Genomic DNA, 9372 nt, shown 5'->3' on the forward strand with positions numbered 1-9372 from the left:
ATAGCTACACAAATATGTGTGACAAGGAGGACAGGATTTAGTAGCAGCAAAACAGTGACTCTTCTTCTCTCATACCTTACCAGCACATTTTGTTGCCTCACACAGATACTCAAACAACAACAGAACTTTGAACTGCTGCTACTAATCTCAAAAAATCCTAGTTCTTTGGCAATGATTGGACACAGAAACCAATATAATTCTTGCAGTTCTACAAATTAAAGTGTATTGTTTTTAAACTGTCAAAACTGTACCTAGATGGAAAACTGAGGTAAAAAATCCCTAAATAGGTTTCTTGCCTTAAGTTTCACAGAAAACTAAGGAAATCTGAAAAATAAGCATTTGTATGCTATATATAACATGCAAGCATTGCCCCAAAATATAAATAGATCATAAATCTATATAAGGACAAGAATATTACAATGGTTACTATATCCCCCAAAGAAAACCATCCATTTCCTATATAAAGGAAAATCAGATAAATAAAATGATATAAGCACACTGCTTGGCTTTCTCAACTTGTTAATTAAATCAGAGTTCCCCAATCTTTCCAGCTTTGCAGACCAGCGGGGAGGAGGGGATGGTTTTGCGTGAGCGGCAAGCGCATTTGCGCAAGTGGCATGTGTAGCTGCTACTCACGCAAATGAAGCACACATGTACATTCACTCGCTGCTCGTGTAAGTGGAGTTACGTGTGGGTGTGCATGCTCTCCCATTTCCGCAGCCCACTTGCAAACATGTGACAGCTTACTAGTGGGCCATGTCCCAGAGGTTGGGAATCCTGAACTAAACTGATTAACTCCTCCTCCTGAAACCATGTTTGAGTCTGGGTCTGTGTGTGTATGCATGCATGCATGTATGCACTGCAACATGTTTCAAAGAGATGCTTCCCACAAATGGAAGTGTATATGAAACAGATCTTTTGAAAATATTAAAGCAGTTGTTTTAACTCTGGAAGCAGCTTTTGCTACCTTTACATCCATGTGTGTGCATTTTGCACACGAGAGACAACCAAGAGCAGCTTCCAAAGCCATTTTTGGAAACAATATGGCCCCTTTAATGATTCAAAAAGAGCCGCTTCATATTTGTGGTATACGTTGTGAAGTTCCTCTTTCAAAAGTCTTGTGCTATATTGAGGATCAATCTGTTCAGTTCATCTTACTCCATACAAGTTGGGGGAAAAGTGGTGGAAATTCAAAGAGTCTCTGCAATGGACAGATTTATCAGCTGAGGATCATAATTTCCAAGAGTTTTAATCCATGTGGATTGAAGAGGTTCTCAAAGCAGACACGCACCTTCTATAAATGAGGGTGATAAATGTGGATTGAGATAACATGTTCAATACTATTCCTCCTGAAGCTTCTGTACTTTTGCCCTATTATCAGCCAGTGTTCCTGTAATCTATTTGTTTGCTTTCAACTAAATCCTCTACATTCTATAATCTTCTACATCATATTTTTGAGAAACACAAGACAATTCTCCAATTTTGGGGGATAAGCAAAAATTATCTTCAAATAAATACAGTGACTCCCTTTTTATGACCCTATAATCCTTTAGTAAATACAGTATGTTACCAATGTCAATAGCAAGCATTTTTAAAATGTTCTTGAGGAATATTTAGCATTATTCACAGTAATTAGAAATTCTTACATCTATAGATACAAACAAAAGACCAGCAGGTCAGATGTCCTTATTAGAAGAACAAAGTTCAAACGTTTGAACATTAAGGAGTTTAATTATTTGCTGTTTCAAGGACTGCAGTTAATTAATACCACAAAATACAGATGATTTATACTAAACAATTTAGCTAATGTATGATTACTGCAAGTTGCTTCATGTTGCAACAGAACATCAATGACAGATGTTCTTAAAAGCCTAAAGGAAAATAAAACACATGTTCAGATGCCTCTTACTCAACCTGACAGTTATCTCTCTGATGTAATTTATCAACAATGGCCTGTTGCAAAAACCTTCCCCAAGGCCACCTACTTTTAAATAAAGAACGTCAACTCAGTTCCTGTAAAATGTTTCTCTGAAACATCCAACATTTGCTAGGCCAAATACTTACTCTACATACAACCTTTGTCCCTCTCTTTCAACAGATTTTTGTGGTTGCACAATGAAATTATATGAAGAACAAAATGTCAGCTGTCTTTCCAAACTAGTGCTCAGTCTCAACCACAAGGCCAAAAAATACTTAAATTTTTAACAGGACCTATCTAATACAAAATCTAATGCTGCTATTGATGCCAGTGTCTGAAATAAAACTGACTGTATTACTGGCATTCTTCTAACCTACACTTTATCTTACAATTAGCTGATTTGAACACATACTTTTACCCAAATATTTTGCAAAATTCTGGCAATCAAATCACTCCCCATCATTACTGTTTAAAACATAACCCTTTCCTCAACTAAACAAGGGCTCCCACTATAATAAATCTTGAAAATGAAGTAACTTTAGTGTCTATGAAAAATTGAGATATGGATGCAAATGGTACATAGCTGCAGTAAAGAAATAAGGGGAGAAAACTGCAAATTTGGAGTCAAGTTATAATTGAGATAAAGAGGAACAGAAGACCTGACATCTGAAAAGTATAGTTTTTTTAAAAAAAAAAAGTCCTGGCCTTAAGCAGATAGAGATTGCAACTCAGGCAGTACATTTTATGCATCAAATTGCCTGGCGCTTTACATTGGCCAAAGAATGTTCCTGTGCAAATCACAGCCTTTTGAGGGACTAAAAACAGATTACACCCATCTATTCCTTACACCCAAAATGCTTATTCTATCCAATATCTCTAAAGAACCTTGTTTCCTCTATCAATCCTTGAGATCCATCTGTTTTCTAATCTTGAAGGTTATTTTGATCCACACTTGAGAGGAGAAGTGGTTAAACAATTAGGGCTGAAAGGATCCCCCATGCCCTGCTGTTAACAACACACCGGGTGAGAGAAGGTGGGCATGCATGCAGCACTGAGCAAAATGATACCATATCTCCATCACGGAGTGAGACTCCAAATACCAGGCGCAAAATGAGCGGATTGGAAAGAAAGTTTGGGTGGTTTCTCCATACTTTTCACTCCCAAAGAGAAATATAGGAGGTCAAGCTTCAAGAAGATATCCCGTCACTTTTTAGGTGACACTTTGGTATATATCTTCCACCCTATATGTTTATCCTTATGTTTGGGGGTGGGATTGGATTCAACCTGCGAGACTGGGGCAACCTGCCTGCCTCCTTTCTCCACTCGGTGGGGCGATTCTCCCCTTCAGTCCGGACGGGGTTTGTACCACTCATTCTCCCGCGCTGCGTTTAAGTGCATAGATGGGTGAGGAGCGCGCGCAGCCGGAGGATCCTGCTACCGCCGGGGAAAAGGAAGGGCAGCCCCGTCCCTAAAGAAAAAGAAACGGACGGCGCTTCTCCCTCTCTCTCCCTCTCTCTTCCTTCCCCCGACTGAGACAGGAGTCGGCGGGGGAGGGGGGGGCATCTGACTTCCCGCGTCTTGCCTGGCAGCTCCGCTTTAAAGGCACCGCTCTCCTTCCTCTTCCCCCTCCCCGTGAGGGCGCGAGAGAGTCGCTGCCGGCTCTTCGGCCCCCCAGCTGCCCCGCTCACCTCTCCGCGGCCGCCCGTCGCCACTCGTTCTCGCCCTCGCCCAAAAGAAACCGCAGGACTGCTGTAGCGCCGGACCTCGAAAGCCGCGCATGCGCAAGAATAGCCCTTCCCTCCATCGCTTTATTCCTCACCCCCCCCCTCTCTCCCGGCCCCTCGATTAAGGGACCAGAGACAACGTGCGATGCTACTGCAGAGCCGCAAAACCGGTAAAGGCTCCGGGCTGGCTTTCCCCGCGGGGCTAAAGATCAGCGCGCGTGGGAACTGGACGCTGTTTCCTTGTTGGATTGACTAATTCGTATTTTGCAGATTGGGAACTATAGTCTAGCAATGAAGCTGAGGTTAGCAAAACAGATAAATAAATGCTGGCTATAGTCCTGTGTGTGTTTTGCTTAATTATTCTTGTCACTTTTTATTTGCCAAAGGGCAGATATCAAGACCTGGAAGATCAAGTTAGGGAACAGAACATCATGGAGAAAATCTTATCGGTGATCATGTAGCCACTAGGAATCGAAAAGCCCTTGCTGGCACATAATCAATCAACCCAACGACTCTATGAAGAAATGCCACTGATAGGGACGAAATGCCAACATATTAACCGTAGCTCGCTTACTTTACTTGCCAACATAGCAGACGGGAGGAGCAAACATTTGCGGAGCGTCCCTAAAAGAGCCAAAAGGCTACCAGCCATGCGCAAAGGGGAGGAGAATTGGCTTTTGCAAATGAAAACGCGAACAGAGGGAGCTGTTTGATAACTTCGCCAACTGGAACGTCACTTTTCAGCGTTTCATTCATTTCTCGGGCGATTTATGCCAGCACCCCGTTCAAAAGTAATATAAAGCAGTTTGGGTCTGAATAATCGCGCCTCTAAATATCATTGCAAAAGCTTAAGGCTTTTCGTTGTTGTTTTTTAGATAAAAGTAAAATTTATTTCCAAAAATAGTATTATTTTCTCATTATTTTTCATGCATTTCATTTCATGTATTCAATTTAAGGTCATGGGTCAAAATACAGAAAAAACAAAAACAAAAGGGAAAAATGTGTGGATTTTTTGGTTATTATCTAAAACCTGACTAAAAGGAAAGGAAAAGGCAAGAAACAATTGGTATATTTTTTTCCAGGAGCAGAATAGTTCTGCTGCTGCATCAAGATTTGGCTTCTGATCTGAAAGGCAGAATTTGGCCATTGCCAGAGGTGTAACATTGTACTCCGGATACTGGGACCAGAGGTTTAGTCTTCCGAGCTTTCAGGCTCATACTAGAGCCCATCCTCAAGGAACTTCTCTCTAGCAAAATGTGTGTTTTGAGCTATTCTGTGTGTAGTATTTATGTGGTGCCTGGTTGTGTGTACCTTTTTAATTGTTGATTGGGATGTTGATTACCAGCTTTTAAGTCATTGGCTGGGGTTTACTTGTGCTGCCAAGCCTTCAGCTCCTAAATAGTTGATAAGCTGTTGACTGAGAAGGGGCCCATTTCTCAGGCTTCAATCATTTCCCTGGCTATTTTTGTCCCTGCTTGGCCAACAATCTTAGTAGCTGCAAAATTGAATGTATGTCCTTGTTCATTGCAATATGAAGCTACCAATGAGTTTGGATCTCCTCACCTGACCACTCACTTGGGTTCTTGTAATCTGGTAGTTAATTTCCTCCCTATCTGTCCTACACAGCCACAGGGACCACCCTTTTAGGGAATCCCCATGACCAACCCAGATTGAATCCTGCAACTTTATCCTGGGACACATATATTTGTCTTCATTCATGAGGTGAAATATACCTGTTCCTAATATCTCTGTAGAAGAAGCTCTACAATAAAACATGACTTAGAGATTGCAGTTGCTCCACAAGGACACAATTGGTCATTATAAGGGCCTCTTCTGAATTTCCCTTCCAAAGCAGTAGCAGACAGCAGACCATGGTGAAGAAACTTCTAAATTCAGGTAGTCCTCGACTTACAACCATTTGTTTAGTGATCATTCAAAGTTACAATAGCACTGAAAAAAGTGACTTATGACTATTTTTCACACTTACAATCATTGCAGCATCCGCATGTCACAAAATCAAAATTTGGACACTTGGCAACTGGCTTATATGTATGATGGTTGCAATGTCCCAGGGTGATGTGATCACTTTTTGTGACCTGGCAAGAAAAGTCAATGGGGAAGCCTGATTCATTTAACAATTATGGCAAGAAGAATTGTAAAATGGGAAAAAACTCACTTAATAACTGTCTTGTTTAACAACATAAATTTTGGGTTCAATGGTAATCTTAAATTGAGTACTACCTGTAATGGGTATCATTGCAATATATAATTCAAGTAGCTCTCTGCTTTACACACGGGCAAAGCTGCTTAAGAAAAAATGGCAGAACTAATTAGCCATTCTGTATTCAATATATATAAGCTTATCATTTTGGCTTCCTTTTTAAAAACTAGTAATTTTATTTAAAATTACAAGAATAAAAATGAATGCAACTTTAAAAACTATAAAAATAAAAATGATGCAGAAAATAGAAAATAGATAAAAACAGGAATATAATAAAAGAAATATATAAAGAAATGACTCCCCCCTTCATTACTACAAGTATAAACGATTTTAGTAACCTATCGCCTTCTCAAACTACAAATGACCATTTTTCGCCACATCCCATCTCTTATCTACAAGCAAATCTTTAAAACCTCATCATTTCAGTCTTTATCAGCAAACTCCATGAAGAATTACCAGTGATAACATCATTTCAGTTTTGATCAAGTAAACCAACTTTATAATCATTCTTTTTTACTTTTAACAATCTGGATCTTTAATCCTTTAAAAATGTCTTAAAACTAGTTTTCACTTCTTACAAGATTCTTCGAAGACTTTTCCTATCAGTGTCAGTTTTTCTTGTTCCTTTTCCTTAACATATTTAAAACAGTGCATCTATCATGGCAGGCATTCTTAAAATTACCTTCAAAAATATCTCAATGTGCCCAATGTTAAAATATTTTGTATTAATATGTCAAATTTAAGTGTTCTTTATTAAAATATTTAGTTCCTTTTGGTTCCCTCTAGTGTCTAAACTTCAAAGCAATTACATGTGTTTTTTTAAAGGATTCAAAACAAAGTATTTTCTCATAGAATTCTTATTAATTCCAAAATCTTATTTCAAAAAATCAATATTTTATAAAATCAAAGTTTTAGTCACCCTTCTGCTGTTTCACTCCAGAAAAAAAACTCCTTAAACTTGTATTTAAATCTTCTTTCACTAAGGTTTGAAGGTAACTCATCTGGTACTGTAAAACCTATTGAGCCGAAGGTTCATAATAGTTGAAAAGCAGTTAACAAACAAGTTCCAAAAGTGATTAGAAAATAAAGGTATGTGAAGTAAAGTATGTAAAGTGGAAGGAAGTATGGTTGAGTGGGCCAGCCATAGTTTGAGCAAAAAGATGGCTCTAAACCTGCCAGTGACAGCTGTCTCGCGGTCTCCTCATGAGAAACAACTGTATGAGCAATTGTGGGCAATCTCAAGTCTCTTCTTGATCAGAGAGGAATTATGAACTGGTCTTTCTTGCTGGGTCTTCATTCTATTATGAAGAAAACCCAAAGTTCAGTTTTAAAATTGTTTATCAATATTTTGTCCTCCCTTCAGAATTTGGCTAGGGATCATAGTGTGCATCTTAACCCTGATGGGTTTTGCAATAATAGAGCTGCATTATTGGTATATAATAAAATGGGCGATTGTTTGTTTTGTAGGTTTTAGTGGAAAAAGGAGAAATCTATTAGATAGTTAACCATTAGGTTTATTTACAAAGTAGACTGGGTTTTTTATTTCAAAACCTCAATTTTTAGACAAAAATTTAAAATTCAATGCTGACTATAGTACATTTGCAAAGATCCCTCATTTCAATGATTTATTAGAAATTTAAGCTATTAAATCAAACCTTATCATTGTAGAACAGGGGTCTGAAACCTTAAACACTCAAAGAGCCATTTGGACCTGTTTCCTACAGAAAAGGAAACACCGGGAGCCACAAAACCCTTCCCGCGCCTGACTATTTGTTGAGCGGCCACAAAACTAGTATATGTAGTTGAATTAAATGTTCTGTTTTCTTCTGAAACTTTTCTTGGATTTATCCATGGTTGGTCTACTGGGGTTGAAAAGTTCAATAAATCGTGTGCCGGCAGGTGTCGCACCTTGGCGGTTGTAATGCATATTTTGAGTGACGGAGCCTCAGCAGAGGGGTGAAAGAGCCACATGCAGCTCCAGAGTCACAGGTTGCTGACCCCTGGTGTAGAACAAAAGTAATAAGAAATTCTTTGGGTAGATCAGATTATTGATCTATATTAAAGCTACAAAACTCTGGACAACGAGTAGATGGCAACCAAAAGATATAAAGCACTATTTTCTGCCATACAATTACCATTTACAATTATGCGGCCTGGATAAGAGAGCCCCCTTCTGCATGCATCTGCAGCTGCCTTTAAGTTATCAAGATATCACACAGAAGATTAAAATTACAAATTTGGACAAGCTGAAATGTGCACTTCCTGAAATATCATACGAAATGACAGATGACAGGCAGGTCTCAGGCAAAATATTTCTTAGCCATGTTACTTGAGATCATTTCTAAATGATATGTCTGGAAGTTAACTTGAGAGGCCCTGCATGTGTTTTTCTTACCACAGTTTCCTAAATGTGCGTAGAAGGAGATTGGTGAATAATAGGAATGGAACAATAACTGGAAATCAATTAAAGAAAGTGAAACAGAAGCTGTAACGTTTGAGGAATGGGTAAGTGAAGTAGGAGAGAAGACAAAAGGAAGCAAATAAAGTAATTCCTCAAAAATACAAAAAGCAGTATAAAAGAAAAAAAATACAGAACATCCAACACCCTGATAGGTAGTCAGCTGTAGGGGGAATAGGGCTCATATATGCATTGCCACAACATTTTTTTTAATGTATGTGTCTTAATCGATTGTACTAAGTGTTTTTAGTTTGAAAGATATTTTGTCATATTAGTGACAGAGTGATTGCATTCTTTGCTTCCAGAACTCAGTTCTTTACCCACGTCCCATCCTATATATGTATTAGTAGGATCTCCCTCTCTTTCTCCTAATATTGATCAAATTAACATTCTTTTTTCATACTATGCTAGTGAACCCAGCAAAATATCCCTGTTTGTCTCATAAACGACAGCACCTCGCCGAATAGCAGATTCTTAAAAACCATACAGGCTTAGTTGTTTAATAGCTGGGTAGGAGATTGCCAGGAAATATCAGGGTTGTAGGACAGGAAAGCTGAAAAACATCCTGAAAAAGATAACAGAAATTACATTATTATTGCTAACAGGGAAAATATGGGCATATAACTATCAGGAGTCAGAGTCAATTCAACTGAGTCTATCTTTTATCCATTCACTTTTAGAGGCATGGGCTATTGGGGAGAAGTAATTAGCCCAAATCAGGCAGTAATAGATACATACTTATGAGTTATATTAAGCTCTAAGGCAGTTTGTATGGTTTTGACTTTGAAGAAAAGTATATATTATATTTATTTAAGAAGCCATGCCTTAGCATTGTGTATGAAGCCATAGAGGTGAGTAGACTTCTGGTCTGAGGCAAATATTCCCTCTACTATAATATTTTGATAAGATAATTCATGTTTCTTTGATTATACATCACATATCTTACTTTATTCAGGCCACTTTTGAATCCAGTCTTTTGCATCATTTAGTTCAATATTTGTACCTCATTTAGTGATTAAAGTTATCAAAGAAGTTCATACCAAGAGTGGGC

The 9372-nt window shown here is 38.5% G+C and overlaps 1 protein-coding gene across 3 annotated transcripts in view; it reads right to left on the reverse strand.

Moving 5' to 3' along the window:
- The window catches only part of NT5C2 (5'-nucleotidase, cytosolic II), a 66483-nt gene extending 62789 nt beyond the window's left edge, over positions 1-3694 (reverse strand). For 2 of the 3 annotated variants that reach the window (XR_011600504.1, XM_070945723.1), the window contains exon 1: positions 3607-3694. The gene's annotated coding sequence lies outside the window, so the exon portion shown is untranslated. The remainder of the gene's footprint in view (positions 1-3606) is intronic. The other variant, XM_070945724.1, reaches the window with a different exon arrangement.
- Positions 3695-9372: the final 5678 nt, after the last annotated feature.

The sequence above is a fragment of the Pituophis catenifer genome, unplaced genomic scaffold, assembly GCF_029215685.1.
Source record: "Pituophis catenifer annectens isolate HBS135680 unplaced genomic scaffold, rPitCat1.0.hap2 SCAF_6, whole genome shotgun sequence".
NCBI classification, from domain to species: domain Eukaryota; kingdom Metazoa; phylum Chordata; class Lepidosauria; order Squamata; family Colubridae; genus Pituophis; species Pituophis catenifer.